This window comes from Nycticebus coucang, chromosome 10 (assembly GCF_027406575.1).
Source record: "Nycticebus coucang isolate mNycCou1 chromosome 10, mNycCou1.pri, whole genome shotgun sequence".
Taxonomy (NCBI): Eukaryota; Metazoa; Chordata; class Mammalia; order Primates; family Lorisidae; genus Nycticebus; species Nycticebus coucang.
The window spans coordinates 110,823,904-110,847,107 of record NC_069789.1 but is presented as its reverse complement, the minus strand read 5'-3'; the positions used below and the strand labels follow the sequence as shown (position 1 = coordinate 110,847,107).

The 23,204-nt window shown below is 39.7% G+C and overlaps 1 pseudogene; it reads left to right on the top strand.

Annotated features, from left to right (window-relative positions):
• The first annotated feature begins 7,074 nt into the window (after positions 1-7,074).
• On the top strand, positions 7,075-9,161 carry LOC128595686 (tubulin polymerization-promoting protein family member 2-like; annotated as a pseudogene).
• The last annotated feature ends 14,043 nt before the right edge of the window (positions 9,162-23,204 follow it).

Genomic DNA, 23,204 nt, shown 5'->3' with positions numbered 1-23,204 from the left:
GCTCCTGGGATGTCCTGGTGTCCTCTCTACAGATCTCCCAGTACCTACAGGGTGACAGAGGCTGCTGCACAGACACTTGGTATCTCCAGGAGATGGAACAGCTGAAGAGGAGGCCCCAGCTCAGAGCCCAGCTCAAAAGACAAACACTGCTCAGAATCTCAGTCTTCTTCTCTATTTTATTTTATTTTTGAGACAGGGTCTCACTCTGTTTCCCAGGCTGGAGTGCAGTGGCATCATCATAACTCACTGTAGCCTCCAACTTCTGGGCTCAAGTGATCCTCCTGCCTGAGTTGCCCAAGCACCTGGGACTACAGGCACGTGCCATGACAACTGGCTAACTTTTACAAATTTTTAAAAATTAAATCATAGCTGTGTACAATAATGCATTTATGGGGTACAATGTGCTGGTTTTATATACAATTTGAAATACAACAAACTGGTTAACATAGCCTTCACAGTACTTTCTTAGTTACTGTGTTAAGACATTTATACTTTACACTTAGTAAATTTGACATGTACCCTTGTAAAATGCACCATAGGTGTGGTCTGACTAATTACCCTCCCTCCTCCCATTCTCACCCCATCCCCCTCCTCTTTCACCTCACATACTTACCATCTCTTTTTGGTAAAAACATTTAAAATTTACTCTGTTAGCAAGTTGGAAGTATAGAATTCATCATTATTCATTGCAATCACCATGCTGTTCAATACATCTCCAAAACATACTCATTGTGCTAATTGAAACAGTCTTTTGACCAGTTATCTCTCCAAAACCCTAGCCCCAGCCCCTGGTGACTGCCAGCCTACTCTCTGCTTCTGGGAGTTAGACTTTCTTCGATTCCTCATAGTGAGATTGTGTGGTATTTGTCTTTCTGTGCCTGGCTTCTTCTACTTCTGAAGGTAAACTCCTCTGTAGCTCTTATTCTCCCCACTTAGCTTTGAAAAGCTGTGAAAGCAAGGGTGGCACTTGTGTTATATGTCTGCCCCTGAACCTGACACGGGATGCCAGGTGTAAGGTCTGTAAGATTATCTATTTATGCACAAAGTAAAGCATGGTTTGGCTACTGGGCTCAGCTCTCAGCGTCACATCTATAGCCCAGTCCAAGGTTAGCAATTAATGTCTAGGAGGCAGATAATTACAGTAGAGTCTCTGGGACAGTTGGGAATTTACAGGAGACATGTGGGAACCTCTGGGAGATTGCAACACCATTCATGAAATCAGCAGAGTGGCTGTAGCTGGGTCTCTGGAAACAGCCACCCCTAGGATGGAAGGGTCAATGGGAGGAGAGAGATCCTACTGGGAGCTAACAGGAGCAGAAGCTATGTAGAGAAACACAGTCACTGACAAACCAGAGCCTGGAAGGATGGATGTGTGGAATTAACACCCCCACCCCCCTGCCCCATCCCTTTCTCCTCTTATCTTCTGATGTCCTGGCCATATTTCCCATGGCTGAACTCTACTAAACTCAACAGGTAAGAAGACATTGACAATGCCATCCAGAGAGTGAGCCTTTGACTGTCCTGAGGGGAGCACCCAGCCCTATCAAATGTGGAAGAGAAGTATCAGAGGGGAAACTGAGACTAGACATTTGAGCCAGTGAGGAAGATAGTGCAAATTGCAAACAGAGAAGAAACCAGGCCCAGCCAGGAGCCATGGAAACAGAAAGGAATGGGCAGTGTGAGTGAGCATTGCTGAGAAAGCAGACCACATGGCAGGAGCTGGTGTAGCTTGACTGTGAGGTGAGAAAAAAGGAGAGAGAAAAGTGATGATGGTTCTTAAAACTCTGGCGTGGCTAGCTTAGTGGAATTTTGTTTGTCCATTACCTTCTCCTTTTGAGTTTTCAGCACTCTCTCCCCCCACTTTCTTTTAAATTATGATAAGAAATATCAAAAAATACCTTAACTATTTTAAGTAAACAGTTCAATAGTGTGAAATGCATTCATGTTGTTGTGCAACCATCAGCAACTACAAGTTTCATCTCCAGCTGAAAATCTATATCCAGGAAACATCAGTTTCCCACTTCTCTTCCCCTTAGACCCAGTAACTAAAATTCTGCTTTCTGAGAGGCTCTCAGCCGTTGAGTAACTGCCTGTTGCTATCCTACTAGTAAGCGCAGAGTCAGTATTCAAACACAGGTCTGTCATATCTTCCAAACTGCTGCATACAGATGAAAACTCTTGGAATAATATTTGCCAGGCATAAGGACATAAGGAAATGTTTTTCTTTTCTTTTTTTTTTTTTTTTTGTGGTTTTTGGCTGGGGCTGGGTTTGAACCCGCCACCTCCGTCATATGGGACCGGCGCCCTACTCCTTGAGCCACAGGCGCCGCCCAGGACATGTTTTTCATATAGATGATAATTAAACAGATTTCACATAGTCACAAAGCAAAATTTTTTTGTTTTTTTGATAAGAAATGGAAGGTAATGGGAATGAGGAAGATTGTTTTGGATTATAGAGTATATGAAATTAATAAAAGTAAAATGATTACTTTTTCATACCTAGGGTGCAAGGATTTTTAGATGCCTCTGGGGAGGAAGCTTCTGAGTCCCCCAAATTTTATGTAGCATGTTGATAACATTCATATATGCATTATATATATATATATTTATTAAATCACAGCTGTGTACATCAATATGATCATGGGGCACCATACACTTGGTTCATAGAATATTTGACACATTTTCATCTCATTAGTTGACATAGCCCTCCTGGCATTTTCTTAGTTACTTTGCCTAGTGAAAAGCTTGTATAACTTTCATCAGAGTCTTAAAAGACATCTGTCCCCCAAAAGATTAGCAACTATTACTCTGAGCACTTGGAAAATGATATCATATTCCTTGTAATTAAAAAATAATGTGTTAAGGTAAGCAATGAAGTAAAAACACCCAAACTGTATGTAACCTTCAATTCAAAGAGGGTCTTTCCCTAATATGATGAACAGTAAAATAAAGCATTACGTACTGTATTGGACAGTATCTTTGGTGGGAACCTACCAGTAGCCATGACAGCTATGGCATGGTGTCCTAACACCTAGTCCCAGGGGCAGCCAATGTCCCCAGAGAGGCCATAGGAGGCACTCTTAGGATGGATAAAAGCTGAAAAACTACTTATATGCCATGGTTTAAACTAGCCACTCTGGGCTAGGAACCTACAGTCTGTTACTGTAGGCATCTTGGGTACTTTCTTTTTTCTTTTTTTTTTAAACTTTATTTATTTTTGAGATAGAGTCTCAAGCTGTCACTCTGGGCAGAGTGCCATGGCATCATCATAGCTCACAGCAACCTCCAACTTCTGGGCTCAAGCGATCCTCTTGTCTCAGTTTTTTTTTTTTAACTTTAGTCAAATTAACATGAGGGTACAATATTTAGGTTACATTGTTCTCACTTCCAGGGCAAAGTTCCATTTGCAGGAGAGCCCCTCACACAGGGGGCGTGCTATACACCCTCACAGTGTGCACATTAGGTGAGATCCTGCCTCCTGCCCTCCCTCCCTCTGCCATACATCCCATCTTGGGCACCATCTTGAAGAAGTCAATTAGATGTGGAAAATGGAACAGGGTTGTGATATTCTTGATGTCTTGAATTATGTCTTTGAAGCCTTTTATGACTTTCACAAGACCAATTGCCACAGTCCCATTGTTAATCCCCATTCCTTTTTCTTTTTTTCCCCAGAAGTAGAAAAAAACATTTCTACCCAGAATAGTTTCTTTCTTTTTGTATCATGCACTCATTCTCAAAAAATCAGAATTTGTTATGCTTAAACAAGAAAAAGGATACTTGTAACATAATTAAAAAAAAATTCATATTGAAAAAAATAGTAAGGGTGAACAAATGTTTTAGCTTACATGGATCAGTTTTGCAATGCTTGAGTCCTGGTTATCAGTGTGGCCATCATTGAAATACTGTTTACCATTAGGTAAGTTTTTGCTCATTCCCTCTTCTCCTCTCCCTCTTGCATGATTTTATTATCTGGGTGCATGTGGATGCTCATCGGTTGGTTCCAATTTCATAGTGAATACAAGTGGTATTTGTTTTTCCATTCTTGAAATACTTAATTCAGGAGAATGGTCTCTAGCTCCATCCAGATTGTTGAGAAAGGTACTAATTCATCTTTTTTAATAGTTCAGTAGTACCATGGCACACATATATCACATTTTATTAATTAACTCATAAATTGATAGTTACTTGGGCTGATTCCACATCTTTGCAATTGTGAATTGTGCTGCAATAAACATTTCAGGGCACACACATTTTTGATAAAAAGTCTTCCTTCCCTTTGGGTAAATACCCAATAGTAGGATTGCTGGATCAAATGGCAGGACAACTTTTAGTTCTTTGAGGAATTGACAACCTACAGAATGGGTGAAAATATCCACAAGCTACACATCTGATGAAGGGCTAATATCCAGAATTTATGAAGAACACAGGCAAATCAGCAAGAAAAAAAAAACAAAACAACCCTATTAAAGATGTCAGCAAAAGACATGAACAGAAGCTTCTCAAAAGAAGAAAGACAGGCTTGGGGTCCATAGCTCAGCAGCTAGGGTGCCAGCCACCAGCACTGGAGCTGGTGGGTTCAACCCAGCCCGAGCCTGCCAAACAACCAAAAAATAGCCAGGTGTTGTGGCGGGCACCTGTAGTCGCAGCTACTGGGGAGGCTGAGGCAAGAGAGTCGCTTAAGCCCAAAGAGTTTGAGGTTGCTGTGGTCTGTGATGCCATGGCATGGTACCGAGGGTGACATAGTGAGACTGTCTCAAAAAAAAAAAAAAAAAAAGGAAGAACTACAATGGCCAATAAGCAACATCACTAGCCATCAGAGAAATGGAAATTAAAACCACAATGAGATATCACCTAACCACAGTGACAATTACTTTTATTAAAAAGTCTAAAACCAACAGAAGCTGGCACGGATGCAGAGAGAAGGGAACATTTATGCACTGTTGGTGGCACTGCACATTAGAGCAGCCTCTATGGAAACAGTATGGAGATTCTTCAAAGAAATGAAAGTAGAGTTTGAGTATTCTTTTCTAGGTTGGTCCTATCAGTAGAATCACTCGGTATTTGTCCATTTGTTAATTCCTTATACTTCATATAATGCCTTCGAGATCTATATCACATGTAGCATGTGTCAGTTCACAATTTCTTTCCTTCTTTAAGACGGAAGAATGTTCCATCACATGTCTATATCACATTTGTCTATCCATTCCTTTTGTGTGTGGACATGTGGATTGTTTTTACTTTGAGTTAGTGTCAATAAGGTTCCTTTTAATATGGGTGTATGAATATCTATTCAATCTCTGCTTTGATGCATCTTGTACATGTAATTTTAATTTTAGTTTTTTGATCACTTCTCGGCCTTTTGCTTAAGGTCAAGTGCAATTTAATTTTTTGAGTAACTGCCATACATTTGGGTAATTATTTATATCATATTAATTTTTGGCATTCTAATAAGCAATTGAGGCTATAGTTACTATCTTTTTTTTCAGTACTCGATCCCAAAGATATTCCACATTAACTAGATGATATATAAGCACAAAATTTTGGAGAGTGAGAAAAAATTAAAGAAATGATATAATTCTCTGCAGAAAATTTATAACCCAGAGATCATTCTTGGGATGTTTATTGTCTTTCTTGCCCAGCAGGCAAAGCAGAACCGTGAGACTCGGGCGTCACTGACAATGAACACAAAGGGGCTGAGGGTCGGGAAGCCTGAAGATGCCAGGAAGGAGATGCCCCTCAGCCAGTGGCCTGGGCTCTGCATCTGGGTCACCCTGTAGGATAAAATACCAGCTAGAGCATGAAAGGAGACAAACATGCCGACCAGGACGAGGATGGTGTGTGTGGCTCTAGTTTCATGAGCAGTTCTGGGGGAGGGGCTGCTGCTGCGGATGTGCTGGACTCTCTGCTTGTGCCTGTGCAGGACGAGGACCATGGAGCCGCTGGTCCAGGCCATGAGGGCCAAACACACTCCATCCGTGAAAGAGAAAATGACTGCGAATACTGAGAATAATATCCCTGAAGTGTGTAATGAACAGTAGCTGTACAGTTTATCCATGCTCATGTTTTTGCTATTCATGGGGCCAGTTGCATACCTTGCAATCGGAATATTTAATGCAAGGTGTAAAACCCAACAGAGGAAACAGCAGAAAACCATGCACTTTGGGGATCTAATTTGAAGGTCCAGCCACCTAGAGGTACTTGGAGAAAGCTTAATGGCCTGAAAGCCACTGAGGAGGCAGGTGGTGCTCAGGGAAACCCCTCTGGCCACTCTGTGTAAATAGAAGACAAGTTTACATCCAGCCTCATCCAGGAAAGATTTCAGTCCAAAAGCTGCCATTGTCTGAGGGACCCCTTTAGACAAGAGAACCAAGCTGTTAGCTAAGACCAGCTGGCGGAGGATCAGGTCTCTGGGTTTCAGGATCTTTGCAGTAATAATAGTGAAGTTATAAAAGCAAAGGAGTGAAGAATTTCCAAGGATTCCAGCTCCGGTCTGAGTGAGAAAAGTAACTCCCAGGTTCAGATTAATAGAAACTAATTCATCCATTTAGAGGAGATGTTGGAGTTTGATTTTATTTGAGTCAGAGGACTTGGCGACTGGAAAAGATAATTCGGTTAATCTCATTGCATCTAGATATTGTCGTTTTTTGCACAACCCGTTATTGCAAATGAATACAAACATTAAGAACAGTTAAGTGGCGCTACCTCTACCTCTTGTATGGTTTTATTATTTTTCAGTGTTAAAGCACCTCCTTTTTACTATGACAATAGTTATAATTAGAAGCACACTAAAAGTCTTCAGTAATAAGATCACAATGCTGAAACCCATTATTTAAAAAATTCAATATTTTGAGGAAGGCTTCACCGATGGACCAGAAATCAGTCCTCACCAGTCGCTGAATCTACCAGCAATTTGATTGTAGACTTGCCAGTCTCTAGAACTGTGAGAAATAATTTTCTATTGTCTATAAGCCACATAGTTTGTGATATTTTGTTATAGCAGCCCAAATGGGCTAAAGCACCTTCCCTGGGCTTGCCTCAGGTTTTGTGGTGGGGGAGAGCAGAAGGCAGTTTGACCAGGACCCAGAGGATTGATGAGCAGGGCTGCAATGATGGAAGTTTGGTCATCTAAAAAGGTCAGAAGGTTGGTAACTTGTTCAGTTCACTATGCAAAGTAGGGAGACCATAAGCCTTCCTCCAAAGGTAGGGGCTATAGCTAAGGCCAGGAATGATGTCACATAAGCAGTGCTGAGGTCATAGAAGCTTACCCATCCTCCCCTCTGTCTCCTCATTGCCACCCAGTCTCCCCAGCCAGCTGCCTCCTACACATATCAGCACACACCTACAAACCCTAGGAAGGGTCTGATACCATCCAGGCACTCTTAGGTACACAAAGGTGGTGGGGAAATGGGGGATTATTCAGTATATAGGATCCACCCCAGCATTCCCAGTGCTGGGAAGGGGAGGCTCAAGGGGTTGTGGTTGTGGTAGGTGGCATGGGGGTGAGGGGTACAGGGGACGGAGTGGCAGGGACAAGGGGATTTGTTTCTCTTGCTAACTGATTAAATCTTAACCCTCATCATCATTACCTGTCAGTCCTCCCTTCTCACCTCTGAGTCTCCCCCACTCTAGCTGACCATGGCATCTGAAGCAGAGAAAGCATTCAAGAAGTTCGCTGCCTTTGAAGACTCCTCAAGCAATGGCACTGAAATAAACAATAAGAACTTCTCCAAGCTGTGCAAAGACTGTGGCATCATGGATGGCAAGATGGTCACCTCTACAGATGTGGACGCTGCGTTCAACAAAGTCAAGTGAGGAATTGCGGACACAGGGGTAGGGGTGAGGAGAATGTGCCATGGGAGGGTCACCTGCTTCCATGCAGAAGCAGGTGTGTAGTTCTGTGTAGTTCTCTGAGACACACAGTGATGGGACAAAAGAGGCCAAATCTAAGTATGGGAAGGGCCTTGGAAGGTAATGAGTTCATGCTATAAAGTTCCTGGACTTTTGTCTGATTGACCAGGGCCAAGAATGGGGGAACCATCACATTTCAGCAGTTCTCAGAAGCAATGAAGGAACTGGCCCAGAAGCGGTTCAAGGAAAAGAGCCCAGATGAAGGCCTACAAGACATTTATAAACTCATGGAGGGCAAGAGTCCAGCCCCCAATAACTGTGAGTGACAGTCTTCACCTCTACCCCTGGACTCTATTTCCCTAGATCTCTACTGTTCCAGTCTCACCTCCTGCCCGCCAGGGTCCCTAACCCGGCCAATAGTTGTGACTGTAGGGGCAAAAACTGTGTGGTCCACTGTTAGTGCTGGAAACAGACTTTAGAAATCATCTAGTCATTTCAGAGGTAAGTGAGCTGTGGCCCAGAGAGGGGAAGTGACTTGTCCCAAGTCCATAGCCATTTTAATAGCAGATTCAGACTCACTTCCAAGTCTCCAGTATCTGAGCCAGACAACTAGGGCTTGGTGGCTTATGAGGGCTTTAGTGTAGAGGACTTGGTACCTGATCCCCACTCCTCTTCCTATTCTCACTTAAGGTTTAATCTATGGCCTCCTGCCTCTCTCCTACCCTCTTCCTTTGTCCCCTCTGTGCTAAAAGCTCTTTCTACTCTCGTGTTGGGTCTAGGAATGATGTCCTCTCACAGCAGCCTGATCAGAATAACTCCTCTGGAAAGAGAAAAATCCACTTTCCCTCTGTATTCTGGACTCCCCTTCCCTTGAGTGGATAGCTCTGGCTAGAGCACCTGCCCACAGTTGCATCTGGGCCCTAAGAGAAGCGGTCCCATGTCCGAGGCAGAGTAAGAGCTCTAAGCACTAGTTTCAAGTATCTCATTGCCATCTCGGGGAGAGGGAGGAAGAGGGCTCAAATCTACTATTTGGTCTGTAGAAAGCAACAACAGTGGTGCAATGGACCATCTGATCGACACCAGCAAGTACACCGGCAGCCACAGGAATGCTTTGACTGAGAGTGGCAAGAGCATCGCAGGACGGGAAGAGACGACTGACGACTCAGGCTGTGTGAGTGACTACAAGGGTGCTGGCATGTATGACAAGAAGAATTAGACAGGAGCCTCATCTTAGCCTAGTAGCCCCCTGACCCTGCATCTTTAACACCCGGGAGCTGGGGAAACAATAAACATCTGTGTGTGCAGCAAAAATAAATAAAAAAATAAAAAAAATTCAATACATTACAAATAAATACAATCCGTAAGTTAAAAAAAAAAGGGACAAGTATAAATGTTTATCTTTGCAATCACAAAATTACCTTTCTAGCCTTTGTAAATGACCCCGTGGCCTAATTCCTAAATAAACAGCTTAATAGGATAAAATATTTAAATATTAATATTTATGGGTTTTGAAAATATACAGGTTCTAGGTTGAAACGATAATTTATGGATTTTTCTTCTAGAAAGAGGATGTGTACAATTGCAATAGAAATTGCTTAAGAAAATGTCTGTAAATATACAAATCAATAATTAAAAAAAAATGTAAATGGAATGCTCCAAGAGAAGGATGAATGTAAAATAAGATCTGAAGAAATGCAAAGAAACCACTATCCTGCCTGGTGTTATTGAACTGTTATTATTGAACCAACGAAACGTGTGCATAAACAACATATTTTGTAACCATATTCCCAGATTCCCAAATTTCCTGCCCTGGTAAAAAAGAAGACAAAGAAATGAAATTGATCATAATAGGAGGAATAACTTTTCCACATATATATATATATATATATATATTTTTTTTTTTTTTTTTGCGTTTTTTGGCCAGGGCTGGGTTTGAACCCACCACCTCCAGCATATGGGGCCAGCGCCTAACCCTGCATCTTTAACACCCGGGAGCTGGGGAAACAATAAACATCTGTGTGTGCAGCAAAAATAAATAAATAAATAAAAAAATAAAAAAAATTCAATACATTACAAATAAATACAATCCGTAAGTTTAAAAAAAGGCACCGCCCCTTTCCACATATTTTTAAACTTACCAATATGGCTATGGTGAACCAAGACTATATAACAGACAGTGTATAAAATAATGTGAAGTATTTTACATGTTATTCAGTACGTAAGTTGAATGCAGAGATAGAAAAATTGGTTAATCTATGAATCTGAAAAATAGCTAGTGACAAATTAATGTCCAGGAGAATAATCACATAGGGATATGCATATTTTTGTTTCGGCCCCAAGACCTCTAATCATTCGCTTTACTGGATAAAACTGCGTGGATGGCCTGGTGGGATATGCATATTTTTGTTAAAAAACGAGGTAAAGCAAATAGTTAGCAATGAAATAAAAAAGGAACCATATGATAATTTAAAAATGAATTATTCCAAATAGGAAAACTTACATAAGATTAAAAATACAAAATTATGAAATTCAGAATAATAAAAAATATTTGGCACAGCAAAATAGAAAAAGGGAGGTTGTCCTTAAGATCTGCATCTTTTGCATTAACCTGGATAAAGTTGAAATACATTCTTTTTAGTAATATATCACAAGAGTGGAGAAGCAAGAATCCAATGTACTCAATTCTAATATGAAGCCAGTAGGTAACTGAATAGGTACTAACACATGTGAAAAATGCAAATCAATTCAAGGTGGGGGAAAGAGGAACTAGGGAGCAGGAGCAGGAGGAGGGAGGAGAATGGGGGTCATGTTGTATGGCACACCTCTTGGGGGCAGGACACAGCAATAAAAGGGACTTAACAAAAGCAAACAGCATAACCGAATTCTTTGTACCCTCAATAAACTTGAAACAAACAAAAAACCAAAACAAAAAAAGGTTTACAGCACCCATTCTAAGCAGTTAGACATGTTTCCAAGCAGGAAAATAAAGGAGTATTTCTTGGAATGACAACAAAAATGCTACGAATTTCAGATATTTTTATGCAAATGAAAAATAATTTTTAAAACATGATAATTTTTATTTAAAATACATTTCTTTGCCAGAAGTTTGATGTAGGGTCATATTTTCACTTTAGATAGTGATTATTCTTATCACGGCTGTTCATGTTCATGTCTAGACAAAATTCAAATGAATTGAGTAAGGTGTCTCAGCTTGGCTTATAAAAGTAGGATAATAGAATTCTTTCACATTTATGATGCTGAAGGAAAACATACATAGTCTTTTTTTTTTTTTGTAGAGACAGACTCTCACTTTATCACCCTTGGTAGAGTGCCATGGCGTCACACAGTTCACAGCAACCTCCAACTCCTGGGCTTAGGCGATTCTCTTGCCTCGGCCTCCCTCGTAGCTGGGACTACAGGTACCTGCCACAATGCTGGCTATTTTTTTGATAGCAATTTGGCCAGGGTGGGGTTTGAACCTGCTACTCTCGGTGTATGGGGCCAGTGCCCTACCCATGTATGGGGCCAGTGCCCTACCCACAGGTGCCGTCCACATAGTTTTTTAAGTCAATAATTTAGCAGAAAATTTTGTTATCCCATAAAATTTAGATGTTTTCTAAGGAATTTAAAATGGGATTCATCAAAACAAGAACAGTATTTTTGTAATAGTATCATATATGTTTACTCTAATAATAATTTATTAAATTACAGCATGATTTAATTAGTATGAACATTTCAGAAATATTAGAATCTTAGTAACAGAGAGATTAACTAAAAAGATATGGATGCTTTAGAAAATCAAAACCATTTCTGGAAGGATATACAACAGTAATATTTAAGAATTGGCCCTAGTGTTATAGAGCACCAGGAGAAAAATGGGAGAGGGAGAAAAAGCCATACATTTCATATAGTATGTGCACACAAACATGTCAGAAATTCACTCAGGAAAAAAATGTTTTAACAGAATAAATTTAGAAAATTTGTATTACAGTTGAATGGACATATCCAAATAAAGGAAAGTGGAGCAGCCCATGCAATCAAAGAGGAATGATACAAGTTAATTATGTTATAGGAAAGTATATCAATTGAGCAGCAGTGAGAACAACAAAGTTACGGTAACTCATAAAGAGGAAAAATGCCTGTGGATCCTAGACCAGCTGTAATGATGGTCCCCTGTGCACTGTGAGAACTGCAATTACTCATGAAACAGTAAAACAGTTTCTTCTTTCTTTTATCAAAGTGATTTTTAAGGAGACAGAATTATGGACTAAATGAAGCACACCCGACTTTCTGGGTTAGTGACAGGAAAATCACACCCCACAGCTCTTGGGGCTGGGATCTTAGCAGTCAGAAACACGTTTCCACTGCTGCAAGAGAGAGCAGAGCCCAGCTTTAGGGAGCTTTAGCTTCAGACCCCACTGGATCTTCAGCAGGTGTAAACGTTTGGGGATGATCAAAGCATTTTCAAATCTGGTTAAGATCAGACTTACATTTAGACCTCAACACATGTGTAGCCTCTAATTGTTCCTGCTCTCTAAGCCAATGGTTGTCAACCTTCCTAATGCCTTCTAATGCCACGACCCTTTAATACAGTTCCTCACGTTGTGGTGACCCCCAACCATAAAATTATTCTCGTTGCTACTTCATAACTGTAATTTTTGCTACTGTTATGAATCATAATGTAAATATCTGATATTAGGCGACCCCTGTGAAAGGGTCCTTTGACCCCCAAAGGGGTGGCGACTCACAGGTTGAGAACCACTACCTTGACAACTCCGACACTTCTTGTAAAAATGGGATTTCTAGATCTCTAAGTCAAAGATATTGTTTGCCTTCTTTGTACTGATTTCAGAAATTTTCTATAGACAAAGTTATTAGTGTAATAAAATACATTCTGTTCCTCAGAGCTCATAAAAACGGAAATGGAGGTGCACAGTTTTGGCCTCACCACAACAAGTTTTCAGAGGCATACTGGCATCACCAAGCACACCAGAACTGCTCCATCGCAGAGCTTTTTTTTTTTCTATTTATTTTTTTTAATTATTAAATCATAGCTGTGTACATTAATGCAATCATGGGGCACCACACACTGGTTTTATAGACCATTTGACATATTTTCATCACACTGGTTAACATAGCCTTCATGGCATTTTCTTAGTTATTATGTGAAGACATTTATATTCTACATTTAGTAAGTTTCACATGTACCATTGCAGAGCTTTCAAAGGTCTCATGTAGCGGTTTCCGTGAGACAGCAGGTGTGTAAGCAGGAGGCAAGAGACGGACACACTCACAATGCTCTTACAAGTAGGAAAGTAAAGTATGTGAGGACGGTTTTTCCATTCAGAGAGAGTGTCTCAGATGGGGCTACAGCAGACACTCGACCACAGAAACACAGGGGTGATACTATCTCTCAGAATAGTATCTCTGCTTCCTGTTTTTATTTTATGTTCAGTTTCACTCTGGAGCAGTGATTTCTGACTGGTGTGTCACGAGAAGATCTTGGGTGTGCCACAGAAAATTTTTAAAGATTATTAATTACATTATTTTTGAAAGAGTTCAAAGCATAGCGAGTATATTCTTTTTGTTACTCTATTTTTGGATCAACATAAACTGAGTGTGCTATGGAAGTTTAACTACAGGTTCAAGTGTGCTGTGAGATAAAGGTTGAAAAACACTTTCTAGAGAGAAACAAGAATTATATGTCCATATCAGATTTATTTTATGACATTGTTCTATTTCTCTAAGAATATATCTGTCTACCTAAAAAGGAGGTTCACTTACCAAGTGCCACTTCTTACTGGGGCAGCAGCTGCCTTAGTCACAGAGCATATGGGAGAAGGGGGCATCTTATCTCACAAAAGTTTGAAACACAATGATGTCATCTTCTTGTAAGAAAGCAATTATTTCATCTGTAAGTACAGTGACAGTGTTTGCATGGGGATTTGAGATGATCTCAGAAAAAGCACTTCTGAAATGTTCAAATTACTGAAAGCTATTAGTGGCTATTGTTAGTGATTAATTGAGAGCAAGAAAGACGGGTGGGGGGGAGAGAGGGGAGGAGAGAGAGAGAAAGTGATGGGAAGATAGAGACACAGACAGAGACAGATCCCCTGCCCCCCAAATACACACAGAGAGATTTCAAGATAAAACAAGCAGGAGAAAATAGCTAAGATGCCTGGAGAAGCCAAGGATGAAATAATACATCAGGCAAGGATCCTGTGGTCTAAGAAATGGAAGAAAGATGCGAAAATAAGGCTGGGATTTGTTTCTTGCCAACCTCTGAGTTCTGCCTCCCCCGAATTATTATTTTTCAATTCAGAGACATTTTCAAGAAAGAACTCTGAAAGAAACTCTGAAAGAACTCTGAACGAACTCTTCTCTGAAAAGAAGAAAAGAAGTAGGAATGAGTTTCCTCAGTGTTAGAAATGAACTCAGAGGAAGTGGAGAACTTTCATTCACTATCTCCCTCAGCACATGTTGAGCATCTGCTGTGTGTCAAACGTGATTTCTTGGTTTATGACATGTACCAGGAAGATGGACATTAGGCAACAATAAATAAGTAAAACGAGCAATAAGTGTCTTGTGAGAAATAAAAAAAGATCAGGTGATCTTCCCTGAGAAAGAAGGGATTCTATGAGCGGATTGCCTTTGGACTGAAACTGCTACTGTTCCCTGAGACTCCAGGCTGCCTACCTGTTACGCAGATTGTGGACTCACCAAGCACCCACAATTACATAAGATAATTCCTAGATAGGTAGGTAGGTAGTAGATAGATGATTGATAGATAGGTAATGATAGATGATAAATAAGTAGATGATGACAGGTAGATAGGTGATAGTGACATACACTTACACATTCTGTTCTATTTCTCTGGAGAACACTTACAAATGCATATTCTGATCACAGGAATGATTTCAGAGGAATAGAATCCTAAGCATAAGTTTTCTGAACTGGTTCCAAGGTTTCTGGAGTTGGCAACCTAATATTATTAGATGTAAAGACACAGATGATTCCATTTCCAATGGTAAGGAGAGCATAGATAGTTTAGAGGATGTTATGGCAATAGAGATATCCCTAATGTCATGATTACGTCCCCCCCCCCAATTTTTTTGTACTAATTGGGGGAAAGTAAAGAATGAACTCAGAGATTTGAATTCTCAGCTCAAGTCCCATATAAATGACTGGAGGCTTTTATGGCTGCCTTGAAAAACACTTTTATCATCTGTAGCTACTGGCTGGAGAGTGCTGAAAATTAAACCCAGAATCTTATCCTTGAAGGAGCTGAATTTTGGTGAAAACTAAATTTCCATTCTCACATGGTATTTACTGTTCAGGTGAAGGCATTGATTTAGGGAGAAGTCAGATTTGAAAGTTAAAATGGGGACGTGTGGGAAGCCTCTGATGGAGATGAGGACATTGAGCTTCTAAATTCCTCTCCATCTGCTTTTTTTTTATTGTTGGGGATTCATTGAGGGTACAATAAGCCAGGTTACACTGATTGCATTTGTTAGGTAAAGTCCCTCTTGCAATCATGTCTTGCACCCAGAAGGTGTGGCACACACCAAGGCCCCACTCCCCTCCCTCCTTCCCTCTCTCTGCTTTTCCTCCCCCCCACCAGGACCTTAATTGTCATTAATTGTCCTCATATCAAAATTGAGTACATAGGATTCATGCTTCTCCATTCTTGTGATGCTTTACTAAGAATAATGTCTTCCACTTCCATCCAGGTGAATACGAAGGATGTAACCCTGCAGAGTCTGAAAAATCAGGAATGGCCTTCCCTGAGGCAGTTTTCATGCAAGACAGGGCTGATTCTACCCAGGGCCCACCCCTAGTAGCCTTTCTTTCTTGTAAATAACTTGAGACCCAAAAGAGCATAAAAGTGATGTACATAGCGTGACCCACTAGGAGATGTGCTACACTTCTTTTTTTTTTTTGTAGAGACAGAGTCTCACTTTAGTGCCCTCGGTAGAGTGCCGTGGCGTCACATGGCTCACAGCAACCTCCAGCTCTTGGGCTTATGTGATTCTCTTGTAGATGTGCTACACTTCTAAAGAACTACTTAATTAAAAAAAATCTACATGGGCAGTGCCTGTGGCTCAAGGAGTAGGGCACCAGCTCCGTATACTGGAGGTGGTGGGTTCAAACCCAGCCTTGGCCAAAAAATGAAAAAAAAAAAAATCTACACACAGGCCATGGGCAATGGCTCATGGCTTAATCACACCACTCTGGGAGACTAAGGTGGATGGATCATTTGAACTCAGGAACTTGAGACCAGCCTGAGCAAGAGTGAGACCCTATCTCTACCAAAAAATAGAAAAAACTAGCTGGGCGCATGGTGATGGGTGCCTGTAGTCCCAGCCATGTGGGAAGCTGAGGCAGGAGGATCTCTTCAGCCCGGGAGTTTGAGGTTGCTTTGAGCTGTGATGCTATAGGACTCTACCCAGGTGACAGAGTGACACTCTGTTTAAAAAAAAAAAAACAAAAACAGAAATCTGGGGAACACATGTGGGAATAGATATTAAGGCTGTTATGGAAAGTACATAAATTTGAGTCACGCAAATTGTATTGACATAGGGCTCATAAGCAGAGACTCTTCATTGAATGTTGTAAGTCAAGAAGCTAGAAATGGTTCTAACATTTTGCCTTGTTGTTTGGCTGAAACACAGAGCAAAAGATGGGCCAGAGTAAATGAACTCAAATTTGAAACAGGCTTTGGTTTACCATAAAGAAAAGGATTTGAAGGCTTAGGAGAATTTGAGTGTTAGAGCAGATTTATCATTTAAGACCTACTCATCCACACTTGAAGAAACCAAAAGAAATACATCAGTGAGAGGAGATATGAAGAGCTCCGTGGTAGCTCTTGCAGGCCATCCTCCTTAGGCTAGAACTTTGAGTGGGAAATTCTTTCTTTTTTTTTTTATTAAATCATAGCTGTGTACATTGATATGATCATGGGGCATCATTCACTAGCTTTACATTGGGACACTGAGATGTAATCAAAGTAACTGAATCCCAGATGGCAGGGTCAAGTGGTTACCATAAAGGACAGCAGAGTGTAAACAGCGAAAAGAATAATCTGACTCACATAGAACTACCTTGTTGACTGGTTGATCAAGGTTGTCCAAGACGTGAAATAGATGGGAAACTCTCTAAATTCACACTTGATCTACATAAGAAGAAAATTTTTAAGTCAGTTGAACAAAAGTTGAGCCTGAAGCCTGTGAAACAGAGTCGCTGATCTTCAATTCTTGGACTTGAGACAAGGGAATGTTAGCTTGTGTCTCTCTCGGAGTGGATTCATTTGGTCCCTACACGTACTCTGTTTCTCTAGCCCTATTTTTGGAATGGACAATTGGAACAGACATAATTCAACAACAATCAAAATCTCCACAGGGGTTTTCTATGGAATGAGGGTTGTCACAGTGGAAAAGGCCAGGTGGGAGCTGTGAGAGCTGCCTCTACCTAGAAAAATAGTAAACAGAAAGTAGTAATTCATTCCTGGAAAAAATTGCAGAAATGAGGAGAACCATGAAGTGCTTGGGAGATGCAGAGGTGGTGACTTCCACCACATCCCTGCTTAACTCTCCTATTTGGCCAAAAAACAAATGGATCTTGGATAAGGGCACTGAAAATATTGTCAGCTTGACCACATGGAGACTTCGATTTCAACTGATGTCCCAGGTGTGAATTTATTTGTTTATTTATTTGCAAATTAACAGATGCCAGCTATTGGCATCTGGTATGCAGCTATTGATCTCACAAATGCTTTTTTGTCCATCACTGTTAAGAAAGACCACCAGGAAGAGTTTTCTTTCTGCTGGGAGAACCAAATGCACCTTTGTGTTCTGCCTCAGGGTCACATCAATCCTTCAGTCCTATTTCATAATTTGTTTCACAAGGAACTTGCTCACCACTCTCTTCGATAAGACATCAGACTAGCTTATTACATCTACAACTTTAAGCTGAAGGGACCTAGTGAGCAAGAAGTAGAGACTATGCTAGATTTATTGCTAAGACATTTGCATGTAAGGGGGGGTGAGAAATAAATCCCACAAAAATTGGGGAGCCTTCCAATTCAGTAAAATTCTTAGGGGTGGGATATCTAAAAAACCATTTTCTTTCTTTCTTTTTTTTAATGGTCTAATTATGGCTATTTAAAAATTTTTTATTAAATCATAACTGTACATTGATGGGTTTCAGTGTACTGATTTGATATACAATGTGAAATGCTTACATTGAAGTAACACATCCATCACAATTATACTCTTTTAAAAATAGGTTTGAAATGTACCATCGCATCATGCACGTTAGGTGAGGTCCCCCCACGTGCCCTCTCTCCTCCCTTCTCCCCTCCCCTCTTTTTCCTCTTCCCTTCTACTTTCTGAACTATAGTTAAGTTTTGCCATTCATATGAGTTTGTAGGTGATTATATATTGATTTCATAGTAGTTTTGAGTACACTGGATAATTTTTTTTTTCCATTCATGAGATACTTTACTAAGAAGAATATGTTCCATCTCCATCCAGGTAAACATGAAAGATGTGAAGTCTCCATCCTTTTTTATGGCTGCATAGTATTCCATGGTGTACATATACCAGAATTTGTTAATCCATTCATGGGTCCTTGGGCACTTGGGCTATTTCCATATCTTGGAAATTATGTATTGAGCTGCAATAAACATCCTGGTGCAAATGTCTTTGTTGTAAAATAATTTTTGATCATCTGGGTATATACCTAGTAGAGGAATTGCAGGATCAAACAGTAGGTCTACTTTTAGTTCCTTGAGTGTTCTCCAAACTTCTTTCCAAAAAAGTCCTATTAGCTTGCATTCCCACTAGCAGTGTAAAAGTGTTTCCTTCTCTCTGCATCCACGGCAGCATCTGTAGTTTTGGGATTTTGTGATGTGGGCTAATCTTGCTGGAGTTAGATGATATCTCAAAGTGGTTTTGATTTGCATTTCTCTGATGATTAAGGATAATGAGCATTTTTTCTTGTGTTTGTAAGCCACGCACCTATCTTCATCAGATAAGTTTCTGTTCAAGTCTCTTGCCCATATAGAAATAGGGTTATTTGTTCTTTTCTTATTGATTAGTTTCAGTTTTCTGTAGATTCTAGTTATCAGATCTTTGTTGGAAGCATAACATGCAAAAATCTTCTCCCATTCTGAAGGTTGTCTGTTTGCTTTACTTACTGTGCTCTTGGCTGTGCAAAAGCTTTTTAGTTTGATCAGATCCCAGTAATGTATTTTTGGTGTTGCTTCATTGCCTGGGAGGTCTTCCTCATAAAATATTCTCTCAGGTCAATTTCTTCAAGTGTTTTCCCCAAACTCTCTTCTACTATTTTTATAGTTTCATGTCTTAAGTTGAAATTGTTTATCCAGTGAGAATCAATTTTTGTTCATGGTGAAAGGTGGGGGTCCAGTTTCAGTCTTCTACAGGTCATCAGACAGTTCACTCAGCACCATTTGTTAAATAGGGAGTCTTTCCCCCACTGAATATTTTTGATAGGTTTGTCAAAGATCAAATGACAATAAGTAGGTGGGTTCATCTCTTGGTTCTATATTCTGTTCCATAAATCTACCTCTCTGTTAAAAAACAATTTTCTTAAGTAGAAGATAAATTTCTGCATCTTGTCCTTCCTACAACTGAACAGAGTCATAATACATAGTGAGCCTCTTTGGATTTTGAAGGCAACGTAACCCTCATTTTGTGTTGTTTCTTAAGCCCATTTACAAAGTGACCCAAAATGTTTTGTATGGAGCCCTGAGCAGGGGAAGGCTCTGCAACAGATCCATGCTGCTTTGAAAGCTTCTCTGCCATCTGGGCCATCAGAGCCAGGAGATCTGGTGGTACTGAAGGTGTCAGTGGCAGGGAGTGACCCTGTGTGAAGCCTTTGAGAGGCCTTTCTACATGAATGGCAGCACGTTCACTCAGGATTTTTTTTTTTTATTTCAGATTAATGTGAGTTACAAACAACTAGGTTACAATGTTTGCATGTGTTAAGTAGAGTCCCTCTTGAGGTTGTGTTCCACATCTAGGATGTGGGCCGTATACCCTTACATTGTGCCCATTAAGTGGGAGCTCACCTATCCCCCTCCCTCCTCCTTTCTCTTCCATCCCTCTTTATCCCTCCACCCAACTTAAATTGATTTGAGTTTTTCTCTTATATGAATTTATTTTAGATTGTTTACTGACCTTATATTAGTACAGAGTACATTGGATAGTTGTTTTCCATTCTTGTGATACTTTACTAAGAAGAATGTTTTTCAACTCCCACTCCTGAACAGACTGATGGATAAACCTGTTGGTCTATCAAGTAGACACTACTTTGTGTACTACTTTTTATTATATTCTCATATTAAGAAAGGATGTTTTTTTATTATTATAGTGGCTATAATTAGTATCACAGGGAAATTGTTTAGCAATAAGATCAACAATCTCAAATTTGTCATTTTTAAAATTGAATATATCTCTGGTAAGTACAATCAAGAAGGCAAATGTACCAGCATGAATGTGTATCTGAGCAATCCCAGTATCACCTTCTGAAACTTTGGAAATGATCCGGTTACATAATTGTTAAATTTCTAAATAGAAAAAAATTATTAATATTTGTGAGTTTTGAAAAGACACAAATGCTAGGTAAGACAGTAATTCACATACTTTTGTTTCTAGAGATAGCATTACATTTGAAATCATGGTTAAAATTTGCTTTAAATGAGTGTAATCTACCTAACTGGTGCAATGCATATGTTCTGGGTGAAGGGTACACTTATAAGTTTGACTTAAAATGTACAAAAGCAAATTACATAACCAAAGTGTATATACCCTTGTAATACTCAGAAAAATAAATTTTATTTTGTTTTATTTTGTTTTATTTTAAGACAGAGTCTCACTCTGTGCCCTGTGTAGAGTGCCATGGTGTCATAGGTCACAGCAACCTCAAAGTGCCATGGTGTCATAGCTCACAGCAACCTCAAACTCTTGGGCTCAAGCCATCCTCTTGCCTCAGACTCCTTTTTTTTTGTTATTAAATCATAGCTGTGTACATTAATGCACCATACACTGGTTTTATAGACCGTTTAACACATTTTCATCACACTAGTTAACATAGCCTTTCTGGCATTTTCTTAGTTATTGTGTTAAGACATTTCTTAGCCTCTTGAGTAGCTGGGACTGCAGGTGCCTGCCACAATAGCTGCTATGAAAAAATTTTTTTTCAAAATATAACCAGATGTTTATTAGCCATTTGTCTGTCTTCTTTTTTATTTTTTGCAGCAGATAGAATTTTTTGTATTTTTTAAAAAACTTTGACATATTTTTACTTATTTATTTTTATTAAGTCATATATACATAGAACATGAATACATTTATGCCTTTGTGGGATTCAATGTGATGATTATTTGTACAAATTGGAGTGCTTACACCCTACTAATTAACATAGCCTTCACCTCATTTACTGAATCACAGTTTTAAGACATTTATGTTCAATACTTGATAGATTTGACTTGTACCCTTGCAATATGCTCCACTAGGATCTACAGAGAACTCAAATTAACAAACATAAAAAAAGCCAACAATCCCTTAGATCTTTAGAGAAGGTTCTATTCATTGCTCTTGCCCAATGATGTAAGGGATTGTTGGCTTTTTTTATGTTTATTAATTTGAGTTCTCTGTAGATCCTAGTCATCAAGCTTTTGTCTGATCCTTTCCCAATGTGTAGGTTGTCTGTTTGCTTTGGTTATTGTCCTTTATCCTTTCCAAATTTGTATTTATATTGTCCAAATATCCTTTCCCAATGTGTAGGTTGTCTGTTTGCTTTGGTTATTGTCGCCTTAGATGTACAGAAGCTTTGCAGTTTCATTAAGTCCCATTTGTTTATTTTTTTGTTGTTGCAATTGCCATGGGAGTCCCTCTCATAAAGTTCTTCCCCAGATAGTTTCCAGTGTCTTCCCCACACTTTCTTTGAGGATTTTAATTGTTTTGTGTTTTATATTTAGGTATGTTATCCATCTTGAGTCAATTTTTGTGAGTGGAGAAAGGTGTGGGTCCAGTTTCAGTTTTTTACATGTGGATATCCAGTTCTCCCAGCACCATTTATTGAATAGGGATTCTTTCCCCCAGTGTATGTTCTTGTTTGGTTTATCAAAGATTAAGGTGGCTGCAGGATGTTTGGTTCATCATCTAGTTGTCTATTCGCTTCCAAATGTCTATGTCTCTATTTTTGTGCCAATGCCATGCTGTTTTGATCCCTATGGCCTTGTAGTATAGCCTATAGTCTGGTAGGCAGATACCCCGGTTTTGTTTTTATTGCTAAGAATTGCCTTGGCTATACGGGTTTCGTTTGTGGTTTTTTTTTTTTTTTTTGGTTCCATACACAATGAAGAATTATTTTTTCCAAGTCTTGAAAGTATGATGTTGTATTTTAATAGGGATGACATTGAATCTGTAGATTCGTCTGGGAAGTATAGACATTTTGACAATTTGGTTCTTCCCAGCCATGAACATGGTATGTTCTTTCATTTGTTGGTATCTTCTATTATTTCTTTTCTTTTTTTTGAATTTTATAAATATACATTTATTTTATTTATTACTGTGGTTAGTTTTATGCTTTTCTGTATTTTTTAAATAAATCATAACTGTGTACATTAATGTGGTCATGGGGCAAGATCCATGAATGGATTAATAAATTGTGGTATATGTACACCATGGAATATTATGCAGCCTTAAAGAAAGATGGAGACTTTACCTCTTTCATGTTTACATGGATGTCGCTGGAACATATTCTTCTTGGTAAAGTATTTCTACTATTTCTTTTCTTAGGGGTTCATAGTTTTCTTTGTAAAGGTCCTTCACCTCTAAAATAAATCCCTATGTTGAGAAAAAGGAAAATAACCCACTTGAACTACTAGAAGGGAAGTCCTTCAGCTTTATAAGAGCCTCTGGAAAACTGAGAGAGAGATCAACAAACTGTGGCAAAGTGCCGCACCCTCGGCATCAGGCCGCAGCGAGGTGGCGCTGTCCGCGCTGTAAAGCGACGGAAAGGAGGTTAGTGCTCCTTGGAGCGGGGCCCCCAGCACCCCCCGTGTGCAACAGCAGCAGAAATGCTGCCTAGCACACAGTTTCACCGCATTCTTCCAAGATAAGGGACTGTGTAAAAAAGGACTGCATGTGACTGCTGATTTATGTCCAATGTCTGTTTGTCCTGATAAGTAATCAATATGATTTGCAGAAATGAACACAATAATTTACTGATCCAAATAGAGCACAGCCTTGTGAGCTTGCTAAACTCAGTGGCACCAACAACAAGCACATAAAAATACTTTCCTACCATAAACACCAGTGAGTTGAAAC